The sequence below is a fragment of the Cygnus olor genome, chromosome Z (assembly GCF_009769625.2).
Source record: "Cygnus olor isolate bCygOlo1 chromosome Z, bCygOlo1.pri.v2, whole genome shotgun sequence".
Taxonomy (NCBI): Eukaryota; Metazoa; Chordata; class Aves; order Anseriformes; family Anatidae; genus Cygnus; species Cygnus olor.
Window position 1 is genome coordinate 10,812,385 of NC_049198.1, and position 14,388 is coordinate 10,826,772.

The following is a 14,388-nucleotide window of genomic DNA, read 5'->3' on the forward strand; positions in this document are numbered from 1 at the left end:
CTGTATCACATCCAGGGGAGCGCTCAGCCCTGCTCCTGAAGGAAGCCATGCCCCGCTGCTGCCCTTCAGAGGAGGTGGGAAGCACAGGGCTGTGACCGAGGCCATGCCTGCAGTGTGCCCCATGCCCCAGCCCTCTGACCTGCACCGAATGTCCTCAACCAGCCTCATGCTGGTCTCCATCTCTCCATGGATGAGGAGCAGGAGATCAGGCAGCTGATGGGGGGCAGAAGGGCAGGCCAGCTCTCAGAGTGCAGAGAGGTGCCGGTGATGGCTCCCTGGGCACTGTGCTACAACTCATGCTTTCAGTGTTTTTCATCAATGGTCTGGAAAAGTGCCTGGGCAGTGACAGGACAGAATTAGCTGCGATGCTAATTTAGGGCAGGAAAAGACTGAAGCTGCCCTGAAGAGTTCAAGGAGGCCATGGCAGTGCCAGGCACTGCAGCAGGTTGCAGTCTGCCTTGGTAGCTGCAAAGGAACACACGGGTGGTGTAAGCAAGGGCACTCTGCACGAGGGTGGATTTAAATCAGATGTTGCCATTCGCAGAAAGAGATCAGAGAGTCGTGGAGATGACAGCTGACTGCTTGCCAAGACAAAGTGAAGTAAACATCAGGGATTATCAAGAAGGAAACAAAGAACAAAACAGCAGAAAAACACATACTGCTGTTGTATAAATCTTTGGTGAAACCTCCTCTCGGTTATTACCCACGGTTTTGTTTCTCCCATCACAAAAGGGACAGAAGCAGAAACAGCACGCACAAGGCCCCAGGGCTGTTTGGAGGCAGGAGTGGCTTCCACACAAGGAAGGAGCAAAGCAAGCACGGCTTCCCAGCCTGGAGAGGTGCAGTCTGTGGCTTTGTCCTCCCAGCTTGTACAGGAACAGGGAGTGGGGAACCTGTATTTACTCCTGGGGTAGCGGATTTACAGCACAATCAACCCAAATCAACCAGCAGGAAGTTTGAGGCCAACCAGAAATATATCTTTACACATACTGCAGAAGAGAATGGGGGAACTCCTTTCCTCAAATGTATGGGCGGCATTGTGCCCATGCAAGAAGATGCAAGCTAATGGGTTTGTTTCTCCTCCGCGCTGCCAGCGTCCCAGCTCTGTGCCATGTCCCCATGGGCCCCACGCCTCTGCTAAACCAGTTTGCCCAGCTGTTTCCCAGCCCAAATCCTCGGTCATCCTGGCACCTTTCTATATGAACATGCTCAGCATCTGCTGAGCGCAGACATTGCTGTCACTGCGATGGGGCACAAGACCTGCCATGGGGTAGAGGAGCTCCTGCAGGGCCTGGGTTTTGTGCTGAGCAGGAGAAAGCTCTCCCAAAAAGCTGACAGCTAGGAAAGCAAGCTGCTGTGCCAATCCTTTGCAACCTGGCATGGTGGGCTCCTGCTCTCCCCTTTGCCAGGTGCCTTGCCTTGCACCTGGGGGCTCTGGTGAGCCCTGCCACCGGTGATGGCCTGCAGGTGGGATGAACGCATTCCCAACCTGCAGATTTTATCCTGATCCACCTTATTCCTCCCAACACCAGATAAGCTGAACCATCAGATAGGAAGACATTCATTTGTCAAAGCTCAAGTAAACAGGACTGCGGGGGGGAAACAAACCATAAAACGCAATTCAAACACCTTTCCTTCTCACATTCCTGTAGTCTATCTTATTAATGGTCCTCATTATGTGTGTTAGCCTGAATGAAGAGGAAGGAGTCTGGTTAGGCAAGGAGAGGATCAGTCTACCCCTTTTCAGGCCAAGCCCCATGCAATTCCCACCTCACACCCGGGCATAGCCCTTATGTTCGCTCCCGCAGACAGCTCACCCTGCGTTCCCTGCTCACACTCTGTGCGGGTGGCAAAGCCATGGATCCGTCACCTCTGCTGCCCTGTCTTAAGTTTCACCGTCTTCCTTCTTTGTTACTCTTTGAGGCTGCATGTATCATATCACAGAAGCCGTAGTTGCACGTGTCTCCTTTCCACCTATGATCTCTTACACTTCGTCAGCTTTTTGTTGAGACAATGATACTCGGCAGCTGGAGACACCGTTAGCGTGAAAGGTGACTCCGTGATCTGGGCACTTTGTCTGGATGCGTCTACAGGGAGCACTGGGGGCTGAAGATCACGGCCCCATCCCACCAGCCTTGCAGAAGAGCATCGTGTTTGTCCTCCTGCACAAGGTCCTCAAGAAAAGGACTGTCAGACTCTGTCAGACTTCTGTCAGAGGCAACCTGGTCAGCTGGATTCAGGCCCCAGCTCTGCGCCCTTCCTTGCCGTGAGGTCTCCTGAAACGCACAGCGTCAGTCCTCTGCTCCGCTCAGCGTGGATCCAGTCTGAGGCACAGAGTAACGATGTACCAGGGAGCTTCTCCGACCTTCAGCTGCATAAGATGGATGGGGCTGTGCTAGAGTGGATGTGCTTTTGGAAATGCTGCCTGGTCTTGTTTTAGCCGCAGTGCCATGGGGAGGGATAACCTCTAAATGCTTGTAAAAGGATTAATTCTTAGAAAAAAGACGTCACTCCTAGGAAAATTAACTCATGCTAAGGAAAGACTTGGATCCCTAGGAGAACTTTGTGACTCTGTGCCTGACTCAAATTTATAGCAGTAATCCTTTCCCACGGGACATATAAATGAATTCCTGAGCTCTTGTGCAGGCTGATTGTCTGTTACTTTTAATGTAAAGGCAGCAGGCACTGGTTCGTCGGTGCTATTGTGCCTCTTCACGATTTAGAGGTTCACTGGATGACTTCCAGATGAAACCTGGCTGATCTATGCCACTCACTGGGGTGAATCCTGGACACTGGCACCTGCAGTTTGCATTCTGTTACTGAGATTTGGTTAAAATAGTTGAAAAAAACACCTTTCTTTCAATGTGATATTAAACTCTGCTTTGCACTTGCAAAAGTTGCACAGAATGATTCCCTCCAATTGTTTCACTTCCATCCCTATACCTTTCCTTTTGTTGGCATCTGAAGGACAAGCAGGCCCAAAAGACTTTGCTCAGACTTTACAAGCTGCTCGCTTTTATGCCGAAATCCCTTTTGGGAAAGTGAGCACAAGGGTCAGCCTGCTGAAAACGGGAACACACAGACCCACCTTCCTAGCAGGAGTGGCCTGGTGGCCACTCTTGTTGTGTATGTTCTTAAAACAAGGACTGACAGTGGCTAGGCTACACAGAGAGGTACTTCCAAGGACCAGCGATCAACAACTGCTCTAGCAAGTATGTTTTCCATCACAGGGACAGGACAGGTAGCGCGAGCTGCAAAAGTATACACCTTGCTGACATTCACCGAAAGAGTGGGACCACCCTGACATGTGTTACACGGGAAACCCAGCGCATCCCCATAGGAAATGCTCTGTCACGCTGTTCATTTTTCTTCGCCATCACCCCACAAACCCTCCACCGCTGCTCAATCTCCAACAAATAACCAACCTGCAGTGCCGAGGGTAGGATGGTGAGGAACATTTTGAGGCGAGAGTGCTAATTAGCTTCTTGACGTCCCCTCATTTTTTAGGATAAGATTTCCTAGTTCCAGAGTAACCTCAGCGCCTTCAGATTATGCTGGACCCCGTCTGGAGTCAGTCCCTGGAGTGCTCTGCTGGTCACTGCCACCAGGCTGTAGGAAGCAGGTAGCCAGAGGAACCGCTTGCCCTGGGATTTCCTGGGCCAGGGCCACCCCTCTGGTGTGGCAGCTGCTTTGGAGCTATGAATTCCAGCAGCTCTACTAGGGATTGGTTAAAAATATACGCTTTTGTTTCTATATACAATTATAATATTTATACCCCTGTTATTACTTATCAGTAAAACCTAAAAAATCTGGAGTGATGAGAAACTGGATTTGGCTTTGATTTTAAGAGATTTTCTCCCAAATCTGAGCTTCAAAATAGCAAAACTTCCAGGAACTAGAAAGCCTGGCTTCAGGCAAGGTGTACACAGGAGCCTCTGACCCCCTGTGTCCGGGCTGGCCAGCAACCCCAGCAGCTGCTGGCAAGCACCAACTGCAGCAGGATCAAAATGTGGAGACTCCAGCTGAAAAACGCTTCCAACAGCAATCAGCTGCACCACAATCTCTCTCAAGCAGTGACGAAGCCAATCTCTTTAATTACAGCAATCAGAACAAGATTTTACCTATAGCTGTGTGCAAATTACGACTGACAGCACTTGCCCAGGCGCTGAGTCCAATCTCTCTTTGTGAAAAAGCAGCTCCGTGGCCTCCCCCACGGCTTGGTGCAGGCGTACGTGGTCCGCCTCCTGCCTTGTACTTCTCTGAGTTTATTGTATAGCCTCAGTGTTTGTGTTTCTTTGATTTTTCCATTAAACTGTACTTATTTGTTCCTATGTAGGGCTGCCCTTTTGGTAACATTTATTCTCTGATGTATTTATAGACAGCAATTCTATCCCTCCTCAAACCCTGTTTCGAAAGGTTAAACTGAAGTCCAAACAAGCTTAGCTTATCAGAAAATAGATGTCTCTTCTTCTCCCAATCACTTTAACCCTTTGCACCTCTTCAAGTTTTAATTGACCTCTGAAAACACACATCCTAAATTACACATGTACTTTATATGGATAATGCTTATCCTGCCAAATGTGGAACTGCTCATAATAAGCATGTGAACAAGTGGTTTGCCTGCTCTTCTTTCTCTTTTTCTTACACTAGTTTATACCAGGAGTCCTCATTAGCAGCTCATCAGCACTCAGAAGTATGAGGTTTTGTGCAGCCTTCACAACCCTGCTGCAATAGTTTGATTTTCAGCTGCAGTGGCAGAGTTTCCCAGCTTTATTCTTGCACTTTGTGAAGGTCCTTAATGATGTTATTTATAAAAGTGGGTCCAAAAGGAACTTCAGTAACATGTTTTTCACTGATCGATGCCTCTTTTCTTGAGATAACCTATGATTTTCCTGTTTTATGAAATGCTTACAGTAAAGATTATCCTCTTCACTTTCATTAATGCTCACACCTGAAATTATATCAAATAACTTGTTGAAATCCTGGTAAAGTAACCCAGAAAGCTTCCTTCAGCCAGAAAAAAAAATGCTAGTTTGGTACAAAATTATTTTAGCAAATCTGTATTGCATTTTATCTTTCTTCCTGCTTATTCTGTAACCTTCCCTCATCTGATCTGATCTGATCCCTTTTCCCCACTGAAAGTGAGGTACATCTGTTATTCTGTCTTCCTGTGGCACAGCTTCCAGCTGGACACCAGACTTGCAAGCTGATCGCTGGTTCTTTCAGCTCCCGGGTTGTGAACTCTGACCCATTTGAACGCCCATTTGACCCATCTGAGCTTTATTCTGGGTGGGTTGGTCTGCTCTTATACTTGGTTTTTGATGGGATCTCTCCTTCTGTTCCTGTGCCTAGGAACTTGGAGGCAAACACCTTCTGTTCTGGAGTCACATCTGACATTTAATTTTTAATCTTTGCACAGTAGCCATCTCCACTCTGTTTTCCCCCAGTGCCCTTCAAATACTACCAAAGACCTTTCTGTGGTGTATTAGAGTCTCCTCTGCAGGGTCTTGACTGGGAACGGTTCCCAGGTTTTCCATGCACATCCTCACCACCAAGCCAGTACCTCCTTCGCTGATCCACCGCTTTTACTACTGCTAGCAGATCCTCTGTTCATTCTCAGTGCCGTTCACTGTAGTTATACAGCCACTGGTGGCTGCAGTCACCCCCTAAAATATTTACACATTTTTCAGGATACAAGTTTCAGACATCTTCTGTACTAAGTGAACAAATAAACTCCATGCCAGTCTTTATTCTGTGCCAAGTCCTCACGCATCTCAATCCAAGTGGCTTCATACATAGTTTTCATATTTTTTTCTCTAACTGCTGTCCTTGAAATTAAGAATCTCGATTGTAAACATTTTTAACCTCCTGCTTTATTTATTTATTTATTTCTTATGACTCAATATAAGGTTATTTTCAGTCAGCACCTTTTATACAATAACTTCCCATTACAACCCAACTAAGAAACAAAGACCATCAACTCTGGCTGGTGTCTTGGATGTCTAAACTGAGCGAGCAGTGCCTGGTGCAAGTAGCTTTTTTTGTGTTTGAAGCCACCAGCAAACTCTGGAGTGCCTTAGAGGAGTGTCACAGGAAACTACCATGTTTCTCCCACTTCTGCTGCCCCAGTGTGAACTGGCATTAGGGAAAGAGAAATGATGTCTCAATGAATAAGAAATGAGCAGAGTTCAGGATCTTGCCTGTAATTCACAGAAAGTTGCGAAATGCTTCCTGGTAAACATTTCCCCAGATCTGCAAAGTACCCTAAAAACCAAACATGATTCACTACTTGGGGGATGATTGGTGATGGTTAGAGCTACTCAGATCACTGGCATTGTCCTGCATGATGAATTATTCTTCCTAAAACGCTTCTCCAAAAAGGGAGATGAACTAACAAAACCTCCCCTCGGACCATGCGGCCACAAGCCAGGCATCTAAAAGAAGGCGAACTCGTGGGGCAGCAAGTTAAAAATACCAACTTTGATTTCCTCTGAAAGAGTCTTATTGACCTAAATCAGTTTAAACACAATACAAAGCACCTGGGATGAGGGGCAGGATGTTCTCCTGTTGCAGAACAAGCAGGGGAGTTTATGGCTATGGGTTTGCAGCTGCAAGGAGACTCGCTGGAGTATTCTGCCTGGCTGTGCATCACCGCACGCAGTCACCCCTGGTACGGAGCCCAGTAGTTTGGTGTGTGACTAAGACACGGCCTGCGGGAAACAGCCAGTGTCATCAGAAACCTTCAGATGACAGAGCTCCAAAATCTCAGGGAGGCGTTCACTTAGGAATTCCTTAGAAATCTCCTCCAATGCGCAGCCTCCCTCGGTGTTGAAATGACGTGCTTTGGGTCTGTTTTTCTTTAATCCAATTGTAACACCGAGCCGTTGGTTCTTGTTCTGCCTTGGTGTTAGTTCAGGATCCTGAACAGCCCCGGTGTATTTTCCCATATCCTAACCAAAGAACCTCTCAGTAGCCACCTTAATAAATTCATTGCCTGAAGCCCCTTAAATTTCTCTCTAGAGGGCACTTTCCTGGCCGTAGAGCAGTCTGTAATTTTTTTTCCTGTGCCCTCTCCAATTTTCCACTAAAGTTACTTCACAAATGCGGACACCAGAAGAGAACCTTTACGTCAGCCTCAGCCTCACCAAAACTGCATGCCAAGGCAGAATCTCTGCCCTGTTGCCACTTACTGGTGCAGGATCCTTGTATGGAAAAAGCATCAGCTCCTGGCACATCCTGGTAGTAATTAATGCCATTCTGCTTTCAGAACCCCAAATCATTTTCCAGCACATGGATTTCCAGGAAAAACTCCCTCATTCCCTAAGCCTGCCCCATGCCCTCATGCTTGGCTTTCACCAGCCATGCTTTCAAAGACATCCAGGTCACTCAGGCCTCATAGTTAATCATCACTTAGCCAGCTTTCGAGCACAGCTGGGGGTTCACCAGAGGCCTCATTTACTAACCTCCAAAATGGAGATTGCCCCCAGCCAGATCCGGTCTCTGCAGAACAGCCAGCAGCAGCTCCTGACCGCCAGCCCGGCAGCAGGTTTCACGAGGGGAGGTAAATGTTCAGCCCCCCCATCACCAAAAGTCAGCACAGGTTGAGCCGGGCTCAGCCGCTGCCTGTGTGGAAGCCAGCAGACAGAAAGCAGGAGGCTTCTCTAGCACGTAGCCAGGCAGTGTTACGGCGGGGTCAGGGGAGATTTGGTGCTGCTTCATCCCCATTCTTAATCATCATCTTCGGAGATGAGCTGGCAAAATGGGCTGGGGAAAAGGAAGTCAAATTCATGAATGACGCGTGTCGTGTTCTGACACAGGAAAGCCAAGAGCGCAGCCAGCAAGCAGCACAGAGGTCATGAGGCTTTGCCATGTGCCGAGCCAGCACAGCACCACGCTCGCACCCTGGGGTGCACGGCTCCAGCTGCCCACCCAGCGCCCACCCTGCAGCGATGGGGCCAGCTGCAGACACACGGCTGCAACAGGGCGCTGGGCAGATGCGCAGAGATGCGGTGCTCAAACTAAAGAGCCTTTACTCATTGCCACCCGGCTTAGTTGCTTATGAAAACATAACAAGCTGGCAGGTCTCAAGTCCCATCAGTGTGTGCTGGCCTTGATCTGCAGATCAAGGGGGCCAGGCCCTCCTGCACGCAGCAGCAAGCCGCGAGAGCGGACGGGCAGAGATGTCAGGAGGGATTTGCAGGCAAAGCTCCCCCGGCAAGGCTTGCTGCAACACGGCTGTTGCTGGGTGAAGCCCGGACCCATGATGGCTGCACAATAGTGCAAAGAGAAAAGAGCTGTAGATCAAGCAGCTCTGCCCAGCATGGGGAGGTGGCCGGGACAGGGCATGGTCCCCTCCACGATGGGATTAAGTTTTTCTCATTTTGCTACGTTCAGAAGAGAAGAGGATTTGAGGCTTCTTATCATGGCCATGAAGTGTTACCCATCCCCAGCGAGGGCACCACGGATCTAATCCACATAACACCTGTGGCCAACGCCCATGCACAGATCAGCTGGAACCAAAATGCCCTGGAGAAGGGCTGGCAGGGGGCACAAATACTGCTGGGAGCGGCCATCATCGCTCAAATTTCTTACAACACTATCATGACAACCAAAAAATTGTCTCTTGGGCCAAAGGTACCCTGCTTTGCAAATGTTATCCCCCCTTCTCTTCAGACCATTAGAGTCTTTATAAAGGGTTGGGCAAGGCTCTATGACAGCCTTATACCACAACAGAGGGATCCCAAGCATTTCTATCCTCTCTGTTTTCTATTTGCTGCTAATTTCTGGCACATGGCAATGCTTCGCCTCCCACCCCAAGCGATGCAGCTCTTTCGGAGAGCCCAGAGGCTTTGGACCGGGGGGTCCTGCACCAACCAGCCCCCTGTTGTCTGCAGGCTGTGGCTGCTGTCCGCCGGGAGCAGAGGGGGCCCCTCTGGGGTGAGCCCCTCGGGTCACACGCAGGAGTCAGCAGCCAGAGTGTGTTTGCATCCGTTGCATGACACTGGGGCGCTGTTTTAATTTAAAATGGATTAGGCTTTGTTTTCTTTTTAGCACAATAACATTGCACGCATTGTTGGGCGATAAAATCCACAGATAACCATGCCAGCGGGGTGTTGGGGTGGACGTGATCAGCGGCACAGCATGAGCTGAGACGGTGAGGAGCTGGGGGAGGAAAGCCTTATAGAAGTGTGCTGCTGGTAGCAAAGACAGCAGTAAGGGCTGCAGTTCCTGGAGAGGCCCTTGCACAACTTCTGCAGAGCATCTTCCTGAAAGTAAGGGGTGGAGGGGCTGGCACGGGATCTGGATAATAACAGGAGCAGGACACAGGGTGCAGGGCAGCCTCGGATCCAGTTGCTCCTTGTCTCCCTCCTACTCACAGCCAAGCAACACTGATGGCACTGATGACTCCTGGGAGGGAGAGGAGCTCCTCCCAAGGGAGCGAGGATGTCTCAGTTCACCCAAGCACCTGTTTGCAAGTTGCTCATTTTCCCGAGCTGGTTCTGCCCCTTCCTGCCTTCCTCCTGCTTTTTCCTGGGCTTAAGGTCTGCAATTAGTGCTGGCATACAAGCACTGCCCAGCCAAGGTGCTCTGGCAAAATCGTTTTGTTTCCCAGGTTTCTTGGCAGGGCCCTGACATCACATGCACCAGGTTCCTTCGCTACCCTAATCCATGCCTTTTGGCCGGCAGCAGGGATGTTATTTGGCAGCGCTGACCCTGAGCTGCAGGAAGCAGCCCCTGAGAGCAAGGCCTTGGGGTGCCCCAGGGCTGCAGAGCTCAGCTGGGACTCAACTGGAGGCACAGGGCCACAGAGCAAAGTCTTGGGACACCTACCTGTACCCCGACATGGTGCTAGAGACCAGCCAGTATTTCTCCCTCCCGCAGAACTGGAGACTCCCTAACAAACCCTCCTACAATCCTATTAAGCTCACCAAACTCTCAGTGAAGCAAGCTGGCCCTTGCAGGTCTCTGACCCAGTCCTACCTGGATCTCCTCTCCAGTCACATTGACTCCCAGCACATGTGATGCCCAAGGAAGCTGATGCTGCTGGCAGAATGCGCTAGGAGAGCTCTCATGTAGTGCCAGGAGACGTGACCCAGTGCAGCACTCAGTGCAGTGTTTTCCCAGAACTTTCTTACCTAAAACCTTTCATAACCTCTGGTGACTTTTTTTTTTTAGCATCAGTTTATCTGCCGACGTGCTCCAGACCAGGCATCCCTTGCTTTGAATGCCAACAGCAGGCACCAGCCTCCTCTGGGATGCTTTGTCACTGCATCTCCACGTGTGCAAGGATAACAGCAGCTCACGTGGACGAGGTGTGCGTTGGGGCTCGGAGCACACGGCAGCATACTGTGGTAAACATAGCCAACGCTGCTGCCCCGGGCAGGGAGACGAGATGGAGGGAATCAGGGGCAGCAAGAGAAAACACACAGCTCCGCATGACACCAGCGTCCACCTGCCCTGACCTGCCAGGCAAGTGGAAAAGCTGCAAACATCGAGACTGGAAATCTCTGCAGGTGTTGTAGCAACGTGCTCGCAGGAGAGACATGTGGGTGGTAGGCACACGGCTGCCCAGGGCAGCAGAAGTAGGGCAGATGCTCTGCACAGTGCTCATCGGAGCAGCCAGGTCCTACTGCCGCTCAAGTGATGCCAGGACAGCCCGGAGCCACCGAGGCAGGAGACTGTCCCTGAGCAAGGAGGTGTCCCAGGACACCTGGCATAGGCTGCAGCACCACCAAAACAGCCCAGAAGAGCTGGAAGGTGCTGCATGGAGAATGGCAGCAGGAGCACAGGACCCCCAGCCCTGCAGCTGAACACCTTGACCTCAGTGCCTTGGTGTTAAACCCCTGCAGAACTTGTGTTACAATGACAATTCTAAATGTTGAAAGCAAACCAGCCTCCAAACTCTTGGCAGCAGCAAGTCTTCAGCATCTGCCTGCCACAGGGGGCTCTGCTCGTGGCCTTGAGTCTGAGAGGCCAGAAGGTTGAGATGCCACAAGCCACCAGATAACAGCAGAGCCAACAAGCATGGCCTGGCCACAAGGACACAGTCCAGCCCCGGAGGAAGCCGTGCTCGTTGTCGTGAGGGCTGCATGTAAGCCTTCCCCTGGGCCATCTGAGGGCTGGCTGATAATACCATGGACTGATAACTCCTTTCCTGCTGGCAACGTAGAGCTTCTTGTTACACAGAGACTCTTCTCTATTAGGTGTAATTATGGCAGGAATGCGGACAACATGGATTTGCTTACACGAGGTGCCAGTAATTCACTCCTCCCACGATCAGTTTTCCAGCATTTTATTTGTCTGACACATCAGATCCCATTTTCTTAGATCCCATTTTCTTTGCAATAACAAATTAAGTGTCATTAAGTCAGGCAATCATAGAACCTCATTTATCCAGTGCTTCCTGCAGAAGAGCTCCTCGGTGCTATTTCCAACCGCCACCCTTGCTGGACATTATATGCACTCGAGAGAAATGGACACCCTTTTTATTTGATCCAACCTGACACTGTTCCTTGCAAGGAGCTCCAGACCTTTCAGCTCCTACCACGCAGGCAGAGATAGGCTCTGGGGAAGGATGCTGCAAGCCAAAACCTAAAGGCAGACCCCAACTACCTATGAAAAGCCCTCTGCTAGCAGCACATGCTCCTCTCCTACTCAAATCCAACTAGATCAGCCATCTCCTTGGGCAGCAGTCCCTGCAGAAAGGGATACATTTCAAATGTAGGGAGCAAAGGAAGAGCAGCTCAACTGGTTTGTACTGGGGAGAGGCAGGGGAGGGACTCATCCAAGGGGGAATTGCTCTAGCACAGCGTAAAACAAACCTGCGTGAACACAGTGAAGAGATAAACCTGAACAAAGATGTTCATCACTGAAACTCAGAAAGAACGAAGAACAACATCACTGTTTCACGTACATGTATAAATATATGGGAAGAGCAAGTAGAAAAGGTCTGCAAAACTTATCACACTGAGTTTGGCCAATGTGGGCAGAATGCACCAGGTGCTGTGTACCAAACCCGCATAACTGCTGTTTTTCAGCAGGACTGCAGAGAAACGTGGGCCATTCATTATTAAGCTGCAGAACAGCCTCCTTCTCAAACTGTATCCTCCACGGAGGCTAGACATCTGTCAGAGAATACCTGAAGGTAGCAGACCCCAGCCAAAATAAAATGAGGAAAAAGAACAGCAAAGCCAGGACTGCTGGGTCCCATAGGAGCTGCCTGCTGGTTGGGAATCTTTGGTGGCACTGCATCCTTGTCCTGCTGATGGCAGGGGACAGCTGGGGTCCTGCTGAGCCCCGCACAGAGCTGATGACCCGGCCTCTCTCTTTGCTACGGCAGAACCATGAGGGAACAACAGGATCAAAAGAGCAGTAACGAGCTCTGGGCACTTGTCAGACATCCGTGCTTTTAACAGAATCCCAAGTGAGCCGCTGAAGGGGGCATTAGCGCTGTCACGTGGAGCACATGATTTTGGAATTCACTAAGCCTTTGATGCAGTGTGAGTGCTGCCGTCCCAGCCGCTAGCCATCTGGCTGAGAGGCGGCCAACTTTCCTCCGCCCCGGCAGCGGAGGGACGGCCGGCGCTCGCAGCACGTTGCAGGAGCTGCAGAGCTGGAGGATGCGCGTGCGAGATGGGCTGATTGCACCCGCCTTGGTGCTCCAAAAAAGGCTTCCTCTTTTCTTCCCCCAAAATAGGTTACAGAGGAATGGAAAGTTTAGTTATGGAGAAGTGGGGCTCGAGCTTGAAGTCCTGTGCTTAGTTCCTGGGAACCAGAACGGAAGCACCTTAATTTGGACAAAAATGAAATTGAAAGCTAAAGGCACATGTTAGCGAATGTTGTTGGCCACGACACAGGGTCACATTTGAAAGAACGATCTCAATTACAAAGTCCCCTCTAAACATTCAGCTCTGCCTTGTTTGAGGATGGTTTGTAAATTAACCATGCGGCAGATGCGAAGATGCAGAGGTGACTCTACCCACACCCAAGGCACATAAACATCTTCATAGTTTTCAGGACAGAAGAAGCCCAGCTGCTTTTTTCACAAGAGCCTACTTGAGCAAGTTAAGTAAGTTAAGAACCTACTTGAGCAAACCTGCAAGCTGAAGCAATTCCATGCAATTCCATCTCAAATTCCCATCAGCAGGGGGATTGTGCACCAAGATGCCCTCTGCGCGGAGGCCACGTGCTGCCCCTTGCTCTCAGCCGATGCGAGCAGTGAGGCAGAGCCGTCTCGGAGCTGGAGCAGCGCCCACGTTCACACCTGCCCTGTGCAACTTCAGCATTAGGGAGTTTATCTCCCCTGCTCTCATCCTCCTCCTCCTTGCAGCACAGTCATGCTGCTGGGTGAGGCTGGCGCACCCTCAGCCCGGCCAGCCCTTGCTGTGCGGTTGCTGTCATTCCAGCTGGACAATGTTTGGGTGAGACGATGACTTTGGCAGAGGTTCAGCAGCTGTGCTGATGCCCACCACAGGGGCCAGGGCTCTGTTGCTGGCAGACACCTCTGAGGCACAAAAGCAGCAGGAGAAACCCTTGGAAACGCTCCCTCGAGTCTCGTGACACTGTGAAGCGGTCTTTCTTCCCGATTTGCCAGAATCCTAATCTGCCAAATGTTTTTTTGCTTCACAGGAAGCTAAGTAGCTTTGGGAACAAAATCCATGCTCACCCAGGGTTCCCCAGGCTGTTCGCTGCCAGGATCTGTGATGCTCAGAGCTCACCCTGGACACAGTAAGCTCAATGAACAGACCAAAACCCGGGCTGAAGACCCTCCAGCCCAGCCTGCCCTGGCCCAGAGCAGCTGTGAGCCTCAGAAACATGATGCTTCCTCCAGGGTCCCTGCTGCAGGTCTGTAGTCACTGCATCCCAGAATGCAATGACAGTGAAGTCAGTAAATGCCCAGAGCCTCACTTGGGTGTGAAAGCACTGCAGAAGGGGCTGAGAGCTGGCCATAATCTTGTTGCTGGGTGCTGGGCCATGGTGCAAACGTTAATCCTGCACCTCCTTTGGATGCTTCATGTCCCAACCTCTTCCAAAACATCTCTAAAGGAGCTCAAGGTGAAACTGCATTTCAAGGTGAAATGTTAAGTGTTGTGTAACCATGCCACGTAAAGCTGTCTGCAAGAGACTGGAGGGTGGCAAACAGGAGGTGATTTCCTCGTGGGTTTCCAGCAAACTCCAGGTTAGTACTAAAGAACCAAATTAGTACGCAAAAGAATAAATGAGACATACTTCAGAAGACAATGTGCCCTTTGTCATATCTCAAAACCTCCTGCGATTCTCTGAAGGAGACTAACCACAACAAACTAAATGGAAATCCATAACAGAGTCCGTTAGAGTGATAAGTTACTAAAGCTGAAAAAAATAATAATAATTAAAAAAAGCACACTT